This window comes from Protopterus annectens, chromosome 8.part0, assembly GCF_019279795.1.
Source record: "Protopterus annectens isolate FY-2018-M chromosome 8.part0, PAN1.0, whole genome shotgun sequence".
In the NCBI taxonomy this organism is placed as follows: domain Eukaryota; kingdom Metazoa; phylum Chordata; order Ceratodontiformes; family Protopteridae; genus Protopterus; species Protopterus annectens.
The window spans coordinates 672,523,819-672,540,789 of NC_056741.1; positions in this window are offsets into that span (position 1 = coordinate 672,523,819).

Below are 16,971 nucleotides of genomic sequence, written 5' to 3' on the forward strand. Positions count from 1 at the left end.
TAAAGTCCAAGCTATAAACTAGTTTGCTCTTCCTGTTTTATCTTACAGTTTGGTGTGTTTGACTAGCCCCAAAAAGTATTGGATCACTTGGACAGAAAAACATGAAAAATGTTTCATGCCTATCAAACGATGTATAAAAATCAGTGTATACCAAGATTATATATTCTAAACTCTGAAAGAGGTATGAGTCTCTTCTAAACTGATTATATGTGTAATTCTGCAGTTGTGGCACTGCATACATATCTGCTGACCCCATCAGATCTAAGCATAGTGAAAGTTTTACAACCTGAGGAGAGGAAGACTAGGATTACTTCTCTTCTTAGTTCTGCAGAAGCATTCAGGTTACAAGTGGGAATATAAATCAAACCTGCATTAGACAAAAATGAGAGAGTAACTGATTGTGCTAAAAAACAAAAGAAAGAATGTAAGGAAAGGATCAGATGAGAAGGAAAGAAGTGTGGAAAAGCCATAAATATAATGCCAGGTATAGAGGTCTCCTGGAAATCCTCATGTAATGCATCTGACAGATGTCCATGATACTGAAGTGAATTGACAGAACAAAGGCACATGAAGCATTGTTCAGATCCTGTTTACAGATCACATTACAACTAAAAAAAGTAAAAAATGCAATTTAGACTACCTTATGTAGTACAAACATACCTGGCAATGATGCATTTTACTGAGCACTCTATACAGTAATGATTGGAGAAATTCCACCTATAACATAAATATCTGTGTGGCAGAACGTGTACTTAATGTGAATTAAAAGAAATAAGGCACACGAAGCATTGTTTGAATACTTTTTACAGAACGCATTGCAATTATTCACAATATGTATTTTTTTGTCATTTTCTTTTGCATTTGCTTTCCACTTGGCAATGTACAAACATGGCACCATACCTAAGGGAAAAAAATGAAAATTTAGTTTAGGCTGCCTCATGAAGGGTAAACAGACCTGATAAAAGTGTTCTTTACTCAAAACTCTGGACAGCACTGAGTTGAGAAATTCCAGCTGTCCCAATAGCTATCTCTGTAGCACAAAGAGTAGGTGAAGTGCATTTAGATAAAAAGCACAGCTGGTTAATGGTTCAAATTCAGCAAAAGGATGTTCTTGCAGAAGGTGTAAGAATCCCATTTCTTATAACATTTTGATTAGGACTGTAAAAATAACAAAAAATTATAATGTTAAACATGTTTCATGCAAGCAATTTATCAGTAGTAAAGGCTTCAGTACTCTATATATTGAGCTCATATCCAGGCATGACTAAAGGTCAGTTCTCTGTGCACTCTCCTGTCAACCTGGTGAACTTGGGTATCCTGAGGCAATGTGTCAACTGCCTCATGTAGACAGACAATCCTCTCCTCTTACCTCCCAACACTATGACTTGTGAGAGATGCACATATATAGCCAAATTGGAAGCCAACCACTCTCCAGCCAAGACTGGATTAGCCAGTCAAGAGGAGAAGGTTAACACCAGCACCACACCACATTCAACACATAGCCCTCCAGAGCATACACCACCATAACCCTCCCATAGTAACACAAAACACACATCTACTTTCACAGAGGATCTAAAAAAAAATCTGCCCAAACAACAGAGACCTCCGAGACAGAAACGCAAACAACCACCACATTCCAGCACACACCATGAGACACATAGCTCACATAAACAGTGTGCCACTGAATCAGAGCCCATAAGGCAAAACAACTTACCTAATACACTAGTCATAGGTGACTCAATAGTAAGGCACACTGATGTCCCACTCATTAGGTTGAATAAGGAGAAAGTTACGGTCAGCTGCCTATCGGGTTCTAGGATCCGCCATATAACACACGCACTTAGGTCACTCCACAACAGACATGACCTGAGACATACCTCCCTGAACTACATGAAAAGAGACATAGAGGAGCTCTCAGATCTTGTAGCCCAGGCAGGTATGATCTAAGCTCTGAGTAGCATCCTAACGTCACCCAGAATGATATCACAGTAGATGCAGAAAATGATTGACTTCAACAATTGGCTAAGTTTCTGGTGTCATTCTAAAGGGATCCAGTATCTGTCTGAGTGGGATGACATGATCGACAGACCTTGATGCTTCACCAGTGATGGCCTTCACCTGTCAGCCCTGGGATTACGGACACTGGCCAAGGCTCTTGCCACACCTATAGTGCCTATTTTAGGCAATGTCCTGAAGACAAAATTACCACCATAACATCTACAAGCAAATGAAATCTGAGGGTTATGCTACTCAATGCTAGAAGTCTAAATCTCAAAATGCACTTGCTAGAAGCACTCCTTAAAATAGAGAACATTGACATCTGTGCAGTGACCGAGACCTGGTTCAAGGCTTCAAAGAGCACCCCAGCACTACTAGGCTATAATTCATACCACACTTTTCGGCCCCTAAACCTGGACTGAAGCACTAAAGGTGATGGTGTCTCCATATTCATAAAGGATATGCACACCTCCAGACTAGTAGCCCAACATAATGCATGAGAGATATTTCAGGCACAACTAACATTGGGTAAAACTGCAATCCAGGTTGCAGCCTGCTATAGATCCCCCACCATGTCCCAAGACTCCCACTCCACATTCCTAAACACACTGGAAAATATTAGGGTACAACCAAATACCCTTATACTGGGAGAGTTTAACTACACCTCCATTAACTGGGAAAATTACTCATGTACCAACACACTTGCTCAATGTTTTCTGGAATACATTATTCCCAACACCCTGGACCAACTCATTCTTTCCTCCATCAGGGGTAAAAACATCCTTGACCTGGTCATTGCTAACATGGGCGACCATTGCTCTACACCAGTAATCAACTCATCCCTGGTCAGATCTGACCACAAGCTAATCACCATGGATATCCACATCCCACCCTCACCCCCTTAAAGGAAACCACTGTAAATAACTTCTCCAAAGCCAATTTTTGGGCTTCTAAAAACAGAGGTGGCTAACTTCATGACACCCATACATATGGAAAATAGGTGCATGACTGCTGAATCATACACCAATGCACTGCATGAGCACATACACAAGTGCCAAGCAGAACCAAGGCACTTCTTCATCTCCCAGTTAGGGGTTGCCACAGTAGATCACCTGTCTGCTCATGATTGACAGTGGAGTTTTATGGTGTCGAGTTGCCAGCCTGGCACCCAACCTTCCACAGAAGGCACACACATGCACACACTCATGCTTAGGGACAATTTAGAGTGTACAATCCACCTACAGTATGTCGCTGGGAGGAAACCGGAGCACCTGGAGGAAACCCATGTGACCACAGGGAGGACATGCAGACTCCACACAGAAGACACCCCAGCCAAGGACTGAACCAGAAAACCTCTTGCTATGAGGCAGCAACACTAACTGCTGCACCACCACAGTTGCCCTAAACAGAACCAAGATGCTCTTCTCCAATAAAAGGAAACCAATCTGGTGGTCCTCCGCCATAAACAAACTCTACAACAGAAGGAAGCAGAAAAAGGTGAATTTCCAAGACTGGAAAAACTCCCTTGTTAGCCTCAGCAAAAGAAATTAGATCCATCATCAAATCCTGTAAAGCTAGCTATGGAAACAAAATTGCTGCATATTCTAAAGACAACTACAAAGCAGTCTATAGTTATGTCAAGAATCTGCATGGCAATACACAGGTCTGCTCTGAGTTACAGCACAATGGCAATACATATACAGAACCAGCTGATATTGCCAGTATACTGGCTGACAGGTTCAGTGCGAACTTTACCCCTCCCTTTCACCCCCTAAAGGGCCTATCACAATACCTGAGGAATGTCAAGTCCCTATTATCACAGCTACACAGGTAAAAACCACACTGTCCAAAGCCCAAGAATATAGCTTCCATGGGACCTGATAATATCCCTGGCTGTGTTCTACATGAATTACAAAGTGAACTGATACCACACCTGAGTACCTTGTTCAATCACAGCCTCATTTCAGGCTTTGTTCCTACTGAATGGCATACTGCTATGGTCATCCCACTTGACAAAGTGGGAGCGACTACAGACACTGGGAAATACAACCCCATTACTCTGATGAGTCTGATATGTAAGGTTATGGAGTGCATCATCTTGGACCTTATAAATAAGGGCATAGGGAATGCCTACCTGGATCTTGCCAAGGCCTTCAACACCATCCCTCACTCAGGAATCATAGATATACTCGCTAAACTAGGCGCAAACCCCTATGTCATATGATGGGTTGCCAACTGGCTCACTGATAGAACCCACACTGTGAAAGTAGCGGACTCCAAATCTGACTACCAACCAGTTATAAGTGGTGTCCCACAGGGATCGGTCCTAGGTCCTGTCCTGTTTGACATCTACTTCTCTGAAGTTCAAGCCAACACAAAGGGACTCTGGCTGACCTAGTTCACAGATGATTGCAAACTGGGAGCCATTATTGATCCTCCAAATGACATAGACATTCTACAAAAAGGCCTCACTGACACCAATGACTGGTGCCAGAACCATGGCCTTAAGCTCAATGCCAAAAAGTGCATTGTCATTCCCTTTGAGAAAAATTCGGTGCCCATAAACTACCACAAAGGTGGTATTCCACTAAACACCGAAGGTATGATAAGAGACCTGAGGACACAGGTTGACAGCAACCTCTCCTTTGATAACCACATTGCCACTGTAGTCAGAAAGTCCTTCTATGTGGCACATCTCATTAGAAAAGGTTTCGCATCCAGGAAGAAAGAGGTCATAATCCCTCTCCACTCATCCCTCATTAGACCTATTATAGAATACAATGCCCCATTTGGTATGTACCTCACTAGACACCTACAACTGGAAAGGTCATAAAAATGCCTCACTAAGAGGATCTTAGGCCTTAGACACATGCCTTATATGGACAGACTCAAAAATAACTCCAGCTATACTCTGTATCTTATCACCTAATTAGAGGCGATCTTTGCTTGACCTACAAAGCCATGTCTGACCCAGAGCTGCAAGATATGCTACACCTAAAGAGATCCAAGGGTATTCTTCATGGCATGACCAATATGTTATTTCTGTGGCGTCTTTGATTGTTATGCATCTATCTGATATCTTTCCTGATAGGTGTTCTAAAATGGCATGATGTAAATATTTATTATGTCATTCACTGCTAACAGGCATTATCTAGTCCAAAGATAATTATGTTCTCTATGGCATATCTTCATCTGGATATTTCACTATTAGGCTACCTTATGTAGTGCCTGGCAATAATGCATTTTACTGAGCACTCTGTACCATAATGATTGGAGAAATTCCACCTATAACATAAATATCTGTGTGACAGAAGTTGCATCTAATGTGAATTAAAAGAAATAAGGGACGTGAAGCATTGTTTGAATCCTTTTTATAGAACACATTGCAATTATTCACAATATGTAAATTTTTTTGTCATTTTCTTTTGCATTTGCTTTCCACTTGTCAATGTGCAAACATGGCTCCCTACCTAAGGGAAAAAAATTGAAAATTTAGTTTAGGCTGTCTCATGTAGGGCAAACACACCTGACAAAGGTGTTCTTTACTCAAAACTCTAGACAGCACCGAGTGGAGAAATTCCAGCTGTCCCATACCTATCTGTGTAGCACAAGGATTAAGTGAAGTGCATTTAGATAAAAATAACAGCTGGTTAAGGGTTCAAATTCAGCTAAAAGATATTCCTACAGAAAGTGTAAGAATCCCATTTCTTACAACATTTTGATTAGGACTAAAAATTAAAAAAAAATGATAGTGTTAAACATGTTTCTTGCAAGCAATGCATCAGTAATGCTTGCATATGTAAATGTATCTATATAGCATGTATCATAAATGCTTCACATATAACTTCAAGCTAATGCATGTCCAGTTTCTTAAATGTGACAACAATGATATTTTATTTAAAATTCATTTGAGTCTGTATGATGGGCACAATACCTTTGTTATAATCATCATGGCTCATCACATATCCTATTTATGAGTTTAGGAAAGGCACGCATTGTGAAGTTTTTATGTAACATACCCCAACTTTTATGTATTACCTCTTACAAGGACATCCATCTGAAATCTATTTACACATATAACAACAGACTTTTACATAAGAATGCACTCCCAGGGCTAATTAAAATCACACACATATAGGCCTCACTGAAGTTTATCTCCATTTGTTCTGAAATTAATTATATCTCTAATTTCCATGCTGAAAAGGTAGTTCTCCTGTGGCAATTTCAATTGATAAGCTGAAGTTCAATTTCTGTATTATTTATCCTAATGGTTATATTCCCAGCTGGAAAAACAATATAGTTCTCCTGAGGTAATATATTAATAAATTAACTTTCAATTTTGTATAATTTATCCCATGGGTTAGACTCCCAGCTGGTAAAATATTTTAACATTGTGTAAACCACAACATTACAGTATGTCAAAATTCATCCTCTGTCTTCTTCCAAATTGCAAGAATTAAAGCCTTACCCTTAAACATTCTGCTGTTGAGCAATGGAACCTGTGTCAATAGGTTAAGCATCACACATGGCAAAGTTCAATGCCTTGTTTCACACCTTTACTGCTATGTGTTGTAAGTTGTGCCGATGTGTCTGTCAAGGAATCCATCTGCTTTCAGTTGCACAAATGCAGTTGGACAACCAGTTACCCATGAGATCTGTTTTGGGTGCCAATTAAGACATGTTTTGTTAGCTTGACTTTTGCAGACATGGCTGGTGAGGGAGAGAAAAGTGCTAAATTTAGAGCAGAAAGGTGGGTATGGAGGAGTCCAGGATACCTGTGCACTACTCATGAAGCACTCCATCCATAGGATACTGCATGGGGATTATACTGGGTGTCAGTATAAGGCTGAGGGTTGAAATAACTTAGCCAAGGCTGTCATTGGTGTAACTGGTATTCCATGCACTGGGGAAAATTTCGTCACCACTATAATAACCTTAAGGAGAGCAAGCAGGACATCCTAAGCTGATGAGTGGCTGAATTTAAAACTGCAAGCAGCCCTCAGTTGTGTAAGTATACTGACCTATAATCTGTCTATCATAAGGCATTGGTAATCTAGCCATCTGATGCAGGCACTCATTATGCCTTCGTATATATATATATATATATATATATATATATATATATATATATATTTTCTTTTTCTGGGACAGTTTGTGCAATACACGATGGAAACAGCTTCTTTGTCAAAGAATCATTGATATTGTGTTGTTTACTGTTGTGCAGACAGTAACATGTGTAGCTGCTTTCCAGCATTCTGACTAAATCTGATTGTTCATTTTATACTCATAACTCTTTTCTTAATGCACACATTCAGTTCAGTTATTTGTAACAATCTCCATTGTTATCTAATGTTTTACATACAATCAATACAGAGGTCTGGATAGAGCTTAGTATAATAGTCAGGGGTTTAAATCTGGTAACATATATCTGACAGACAGCAGTGGCTTACACACAGACCATAGTTATAGCACACTCAGATATCTACCTTTTTCATGCCTTATTCTACAAGGTATGACATCAATACACCTTATGCTAGGAAAGTGCTATAAACCCTTCAAGGGTATTCTTCACGACATGACCAATATGTTATTTCTGTGGCATCTTTGACTTTTATGCATCTGTCTGATATCTTTCCTGATAGGTGTTCTAAAATGGCATGAAGTAAATATTTATGTTGTCATTCACTGCTAACAGACATTATTTAGTCCCAAGATAATTATGCTCTGTATAGCATATCTTCATCTGGATATTTCTTTATTAGGCTACCATATGTAGCGCAAACACACCTGACAATAATGCATTTTACTGAGCACTCTATACCGTAATGATTGGAGAAATTCCACCTATAACATAAATATCTGTGTGGCAGAAGTTGTATTTAATGTGAATTAAAAGAAATAAAGCATGTAAAGCATTGTTTGAATCCTTTTTTCAGAACACATTGCAATTATTCATATATGTAATTTTTTTTTTGTCATTTTCGTTTGTATTTGTTCTCCACTTGGCAATGAGTAAACATGGCTCCCTACCTAAGGGAAAAAATTGAAAATTTAGTTTAGGCTGCCTCATGTAGGGAAAACATACCTGACAAAGGTGTTTTTTACTCAAAACTCTGGACAGCACTGAGTGGAGAAATTTCAGCTGTCCCATACCTATCTCTGTAGCACAAGGAATAAGTAAAGTGCATTCAGATAAAAAGCACCACTGGTTAAGGGTTCAAATTCAACTAAAGGATATTCTTACAGAAGATGTAAGAATCCCATTTCTTACATCGTTTTGATTAGGACTGTAAAAATTTAAAAAAAGGATAATGTTAAACATGTTTCTTGCAAGCAATGTATTAGTAATGCTTGCATATGAAAATGTATCTATTTAGCATGTATCTTTAATGATTCACATATAACTTCAAGCTAATGCATATCCAATTTCTTAAATGTGACAACAATGATATTTAATTTAAAATTCATTTGAGTCTGTATAATGGGCACAATACCTTTGTTATAATCATCATGGCTCATCACATATCCTATTTATGAGTTTAGGACAACCACGCATTGTGAAGTTTTTATGTAACATACCCCAACTTTTATTGATTACCTCATACAATGACATCCATCTGAAATCTATTTGCAAATATAATGACAGACGTTTACATAAAAATGCATTCTCAGGGCTAATTAAAATCATACACATATAGGCCTCACTGAAGTGTATCTCCATTTGTTCTGAAATTAATTATATCTCTAATTTCCAGGCTGAAAAGGTAGTTATCCTGTATCAATGTCAAGTGATAAGCTGAAGTTCAATTTTTGTATAATTTATGCCAAAGGCTATATTCCCAGCTGGTACAACAATATAGTTTTCTTGTGGCAATGTATTAATAAACTAATTTTCAATTTTGTATAATTTATCCCATGGGTTACATTCCCAGCTGGTACAATAATATTTTAACATTGTGTAAACCACAACATTACAGTATGTCAAAATTCAACCTCTGTCTTCTTCCAAATTGCAAGAATTAAAAGCCTTACCCTTAAACATTCCACTGTTGAGCAATGGAACCTGTGTCAATAGGTTGAGCATCACATATGGCAAAGTTCAATGCCTTGATTCACACCTTTACTGCTATATGTTGTAAGTTGTACCAATGTGTCTGCCAAGGAGTCCATCTGCTTTCAGTTGCACAAATGCAGTTGGCAAGGGTGTGCTTCTTTGAGCACAACCAGTTACCCATGAGATCTGTTTTGGGTGCCAGTTAAGACATGTTTACTTAGCTTGACTTTTGCAGACATGGCTGGTGAGGGAGAGAAAAGTGCTAAATTTAGAGCAGAAAGGTGGGTATGGAGGAGTCCAGGATACCTGTGCACTACTCATGAAGCACTCCATCCACAGGATACTGCATGGGGATTATACTGGGTGTCAGTATAAGGCTGAGGGTTGAAATAACTTAGCCAAGGCTGTCATCAGTGTAACTGGTATTCCATGCACTGGGGAAAATTTCGTCACCACTATAATAACCTTAAGAAGAGCAAGCAGGACCTCCTAAGCTGATGAGAGGCTGAATTTAAAACTGCAAGCACCCCTCAGTTGTGTAAGTATACTGACCTATAATCTGTCTATCATAAGGCATTGGTAATCTAGCCATCTGATGCAGGCACTCATTATGCCTTCATATATATATAAATAAATAAATATATATATATATATATATATATATATATATATATATATATTTATATTTATTTTCTTTTTCTGAGACAGTTTATGCAATACACGATGGAAACAGCTTATTTGTCAAAGAATCATTGATATTGTATTGTTTACTGTTGTGCAGACAGTAACATGTGTAACTGCTTTCCAGCATTCTGACTAAATCTGATTGTTCATATTATTTTCAAAACTCCTTTCTTAATGCACACATTTAGTTCAGTTATTTGTAACAAGCTCCATTGCTATCTAATGTGGTACATGCGGTCAATACAGATGTTTGGAGAGAGTTTAGTATAATAGTCAGGGGTTTAAATCTGGTAACATATATCCAGTAGACAGCAGTGGCTTACACACAGACCATAGTTATGGCACACTCAGAGATCCACCATTTTCATGCCTTATTCTACAAGGTATGACATCAATACACCTTATGCTAGGAAAGTGCTGTAAACCCTTCAAGGGTATTCTTCATGTCATGACCAATATGTTATTTCTTTGAGTCTGATTGTTATGCATCTGTCTGATATATTTCCTGGTAGGTGTTCAAAAATGGCATGATGTAAATAGTTATTTTGTCATTCACTGCTAACAGGCATTATCTAGTCCCAAGATAATTATGTTCTGTATGGCATATCTTCATCTGGATATGTCTTTATTACTACAATTATTTTTGTCACACTATACTGCTTAATGACAGATATGGAATTCTATAACCGTTTCTTTCTGTATGGAATGCTTCCAGACAATCAAAAACTGTGATTGCTCATCTGTTACAATACTTTCTTGTGTATTGCTGCTGTTGGATTGCTGTTGTGTTACTGTTCCCTTAAATTCCATGTGAGCATGTCCAGAATAATGATATCTGAGATATTTGTAAATCAGCAATGGATAACTTAAAAACTCATCACATCATCTGATCTTTGTTGTCATTTATCACTTAAGTATGTTGTGTGTTATTACATTACCATTTAGCATTTCCATAACTATTCAACACTTGCTTGCCTTTTACATTTGTAGGGGATCATTTTTTTCCTATACGTACTACTGACATTTCTTTGCAAAAGCATGTCTATTTCTGATGTACCTTATAAGGTCCATCTGTCTATATATATATATATATATATATATATATATATAGAGAGAGAGAGAGAGAGAGAGATATGCTGAGGTGGAGAATACAAAAGTGGTATTGACTTGCATTCAGAAATTCCCTGTATCTACATCTCATATGCAATAACTGCAGTCTATACATTCATCCCATAATGTATCTTTTGTCCTTGCTAACCTTTATCTCAAATCAGCATTTTATTAAGATGTATCTTATGTTTTTACTCTTCTTTCTTACACTGTAGCTTTATATCTCTATCACATCCTTTGTTAGCATGTCTGTTTTTATTTATGTGCATAACTCCAGTATTGCCTTTGACATTAATTATAATTGCATGAATATTGCAGGGTTTATGCCAGAAATACTTCTTTGACACTTCAGCACATTAGCCTGCAGTACACAAATACAATTTGCCCATTCCCTCTTCCATATCAATTAATTATGCAATATAAAACAATTATTCTTTGTGTATAATTCCCCTATTTCCCTTCCCCTCCTTTAATGTTCTTTCATTGTACTTGCCCTTAATACTTCTGGACTACATCAAGTGCTCATATCTGAGCTTTGCCTATAAACAAGCTGTTTTATTAACATTTTGTGCTTGTGCTTGCAAGCACATTACCATGGCCATGAGCACTAGTGCTGGCTATGAAAAGGTGCTTGCAGACATCTGGGCATGGTGAGCAGCATGCTTATTCAGTTAGCACTGCTGCTCATCATGGCAAAATGCTTACATTGTGTAAAGTTATCATGAAGCCTAGAAAACTGTTAATGAATCTCAGGGAATATGTTAATGTAGATTGTGTTATTATATTGCAGTCTCTTACATTGACCTCCTTAAACATAAATACTTAACCTTTAGCCATACCTTTTTTGAACAGTTGTCAACTTTCTTCTCATTCAAAGCTTGAACAACATGCTGAAGGTGACTGGGTGAAGTATTGTGTTTAGCACACACTGAATTCACATAATGTACTTCATCAGTACCTGCATGCATTTCAGTTTTTTAACATTATATATACCTTTGAATGTATTAACAACATTTGATGAACAGTAATATCAGTTCAGTTGCACGTTATAGATCTGAAATAATCATCCATATGCATGAACAATAAACTGTCCATTCAACATACATTCCATTAATGGATGAAATATACAAATGTATTTATTTATTTATTTATTTATTACATTTGTTAACCTGGTAGTGGCAGACTGGGCTAGAAGCCCATTTTCAGCGGAGGCCCGGAGAGAAAAGCTCCACATGCAGTAATAAAGGTTACTATAATATATAATTTTAAAATACAATTATAATACATAGTCAGTACAGAATACAAATAGCAGTGTATACAAATATATAGAGTCTCAACTGGAAGTACAAGCCATTGTAAACTTGTACAGAATACAGATTACAAAAACAATGTGCACAATAAATTCTCAGTATGCATGTATATCAACAGTGAAATAAAGAAAGGGAGATTAATTCCTATTCCAAATATATTTACAGTATGGGCTGGAAAGAAAGAATTACTATCTATTATGAAACAGTGTGAGAGCTAATTATGAGTCTGCAGAGTTTGCAGAGAGATGGAGAGAGTATAGTAGGAGGTTACAATAGGGGATAAGGTGTGGTAGAGGGAGGTAGGAAGAAATTAGCCTAGTGAATATCAGGAACAAAGCCAGTGTTTGGCTAGGTAGTTCTATAGAAGTAGTTTGAAGTTGTGGTGGTGGGGATTTTGTGTGATGAGTTGTGGAAGAGTGTTCCATAATTTGGCAATTTTGTGGGAGTATAGGGAGTCACTGTGGTAGTTGTGGGAGTGGGAAACCATTAGCATTAGCTTGTTGAAGGATCTGAGGGACCATGTATTAGTACTAGTTTGGACAAGATTAGAGACAGCAGAGCAGTTACTGGGTTGGTTGATTACTTTGTGGGTCATAGTGATAAAAGATTAGGGAGTTCCAGCCAGTTGAGTTGGGAGTTGGCAGTGCAGTGGTGGGTCCTGTATGGCTGATTAGTGCAAAATTTGGTGATTATGTTGTAACAGAATTCTAGGTTGTTGAGCTCAGTCTTACTTAGGTTTGTGAACATGTGTGCTCCATATAGGAGGGTGGAAAGCAGGTGTGACCGAACAGTGGTCTAGTCTGGCATTCTAAGTAAGGTATGGTTTAGCCCTATAGAGGGTGCCAAGTCTGGCGTGAACTTTCTTGATAGTCAGAGAAATGATTGTCAAATTTTAGATTCTCGTCTATTGTAACACCTAGAAGTTTAGTCTGGTTAGTGGGTTCTATTTTGGTTCCATTTGAGGACAGGATTGTGAGAGAGGATTGGCCAGGTTTGGATATTTTGTTTCTGAAGACTATAATCTTAGTTTTGTTTGGGTTAAGCATAAGTTGTTGCTCTGAGAGGTATTTTTTTATGTTTTGAAAGGAAATTTGCATTATTCTTTGAAGTTCTAGTGGTGAGGGGGCTGAGCATATAAGTGTCGAATCATCAGCATACTGGGCAATGTGGGCCAGCTGAGTTGCTGAGCTGAGGTTGTTAGTAAATATGGTAAAGAGCAGGGGACCAAGAATGGAACCTTGGGGTACACCGACTGAGATCTGAAGTAGGGGGGGTGAGACTGTTTACCCATTTAGTTGCTTGCTAATGATTGGAAAGATAACTATGAAACCAAGTTAGGGATGCAGTACTGAGGCCATAAGATGAGAGTTTGTCTAGAAGTAGTTGGTGGGAAACAATGTCAAAGGCTTTGGACATATCAAGAAAGATTGAAGAGACAGAGTGACCTCCATTTATGAGATAATTAATGGTGTTGGTGAAAGATAATAGAGCTGTGCTAGTGCTGTGTTTAGGTCAAAAGCCATGCTGAGAGCTAGATAGCAAGTTGTGACTAAGGCGGTGGTGAAGGAGCTGATTTTGTATCATTTTTTGTGAGGAAGGAGAGGATGGCTATGGGACGGTAGTTGGTTAGTACCCTGGAGGGTCCATCTTTGTGGAGGGGAACGATATGTGATAGTTTCCAGAGAAGAGGAATGTATTATTCTGTAATGGAATGTTTCATCAAGATAGATATGGGGTAGGTGATAGAATGTGCAGCAATCTGTAGAAATCCATTAGGAATTTGGCCAGCAGCAAGACTGCAGTGTTTTAATTTGGTTAGGAATTTTTTATGTAGCTAGTTTGAATGGTATTAAAAGTTAGGGGTTGGTGTTATCTTGAGCAGGAGTGGGAAGGGTAAGTGGTTGGATGATCTGGGTGCCCAGTAAGGTGGTTATGTAATTAATAAAGTGGGAGTTGAATGAGTAGCAATAGGGTCAGAGTTGTTGGTAGAGATAGGGGCAGGAGTTGGGGTATGACCGGGGCTAAGGAGGTAGTTAATGCTTTGCCAAAATTTTTGGGGGTCATTTAGGTGTTTTTGTTGACTGGTTAGGAAGTAGGTTTGTTTGTCCTTTTTGATTTGATTTTAGCTAAATTCTGAAGCCAAAGGCCAAACATGTTGCCAATACTGATGTCACGCATTGTTTTAGTTTTATGTTTATAGGAATGAATTTTGAAAATAAAAGGGGAGGAGATACTAGGTTAAAAACAGAATAAATTGAAGCCCAGTGGATTGTAAGACTGAGGGCTAATGCTGGCCATGGACTAAATGATTGTATACCTTTAAGACCTACCCTGAAATCTACACCATTACGTAAGAAATAACTAGATAGACTATATATATATTTTAATGCATTTTTAATTTTATATTTGTGGTTGTGCTCAGTAGATATAGGTGTGTATATATATATATATATATATATATATATATATATATATATATATATATATATATATATATTGCATTTTGGGAAGATATATATATATATATATATATATATATATATATATATATATATATATATATATATATATATATATATATACACACACACAAATATATTTTTTATATATGTCATGTTTCTTTAAGTTTGCAAAGTATTATGTCATGTGATTTTAATTTTGTATTTAAATTGATGTGGTTTTATGTGTTTGATAGTACAACTGATGAAGCTATTGGTGAAAGCACTTGTGTTTGATTAAATCTACTACTTTTGAACCTGGAGCCTTGCCTACGCTGGTTTTGTGCTAAATTCTGAAGCTGTTTATATACTAAGAGATTGGATGGATCTTTGGTAGTCTGGTAAGTTTACCGTGCTCTATCTTTACGTTTAAGTAGCAGTCTGGTGTTATTTGATTGCCAAGGTAGTTGCTTAACTCTTTGGTGTACTTTTCTAATGGGAGTAAGAGTATTAAGTGTTGTTAAAATATTGGACAGCCAGATCTAGATGAAGGTGTTTAAGTGGTGTCCACTCAGATTGTTAAAGTAATAGGTTAAAGATAGAGAGGGAGAAATTGTTTGTATTACAGATGTATTTGTAGGAGATGTTACTTTGAGTGTGTAGCGTTTTCTGTAAAGAAAAGTTGGAGTATGGTCACTAAGGGAGTCTGGCAGGCATCCAGCTAGGTAATGTAGGTTAGGTTTGTTAGTCAGAATCCATTCTAGTGTTGACTGCTTATTAGAATGCTTGTCTGTGTGAGTTGGACAAGTTATGGTTTGAATGAAGTTGAAGAGGTTTATGAAGCTTGAGAAGGTACTAGATGAGCTAGAGTACCAATCTAGATTGAAGTCACCAAGAACTATAGTTTCTTGGCTGAAACTGGTAGATGCCCAGGACAGTAGATTTTCAATGGTAAGAAGATTGTCGCCTGGAAGGAGATAGGTGGCAATAATAATTATGTTTTTATTGAGATTGATTTTGAGGCAAGTAGTTAGGATTTTGGAGTTGGGTAGGTCTGGGTAGGCACAGTTAAGCAGTTCACTTTTTAGGGTGTCTTTAAACATAATAGCAACTCCATCACCTCTCTTATTTAATCTGTCTTGCCTAATGATGCTATAGCTGGGTGTAATAACTTCACTGACTTTAATGTGTGGCTTTAACCAGGCTTCAGTTATCACGGCTATGTCAGTTGAGTAGTTGTCTAGGACAGCATGGAATAAAGTAGTTTTGTTTATGAGGCTGTGAAGATTGAAATTGGTAAAAAGTAGGTCAGAAATAGAGGTTTTTGGAAGAAGAGAGTAGGGATGGGAGTGTGAAGTAGGTTGGACAGAAGTTGTTGGAAGGACTGGGTGGGACGAGTGCTTGGTAGGGTAATAAGTTATTATTTGCACCTGGATTCAGGTGGATGTCAGCTTGGAGATTAATTTGTATTAAGGAGTGTAATAGAAGATTCCTTAGCTTGTTAATTAACTTAGTATATCTTCTAGTATGGGGGTTGGGATGATGTGTCTGAATAAGTTTGAATGGTATGAGGAAAAGTGTGAGTTGTTATAAAGTTGTTGGCTGATGGCAGTGTAAGTGTTGGATTGAGAGCAATGGGAGGACAGTGGGAAGGGTTAGAGAGTGGTAGTGCCTAATATGGTATGTATGGAGAGAGGTGGAGTTATAGGTGGACTAGAGAAAGTATAGTAGGAGAGTATGGGCTGTTAAGGAGTAGTAGACATGCATGGTTGGTGGATATGTTGGAAGGCTGAGGTAAAGGGTGGGGAGGCAAAGGGTGGGGAGGGGTAGAGTGAGTCTGAAAATGAGTAGGGATGTGTGTATGCAGTGTTGATGGTGGGGAATGGGGAGGTGGGAATGAAGGATAGACAAGATGGAAGTTAATAGGCTGAGGAAATGTGGGTGTGGTTTGGGTAGGTATAAATGGAATGAAATTGGGGTGGGTGAGAATGGGGGTATGGTAGAGGAGCAGAGAGAGCCTGGGTAGAGCGAGGGCAAATGGAGCGGGTTGGCTCCTCAGGAGAAGGCATGGGACTGAGAGAAAAAAACAATCAGGCAGATAGAATGCTTAACAGGTAAGCGGTGTGCTTCCTCAAAAAGGTTCACGACCTGTTTTTTGAGAATAAATTAGCAGGGTTGCAGGCTCCCATAGGACCGGTACTATAGTCACCCTGTTCTTATTGCTTGTATTTGTACTGTTATAATTTATGTTGATTTATTATCTTTACACTCATTATAAAGAGCTGTATCTTGTCAGGACTGTGAGTTAATTGCTACATAGTACGGCTAAGTGTACGTACTTTACTATTTCTTATACAATGCTGCCATCTAGTGGCCA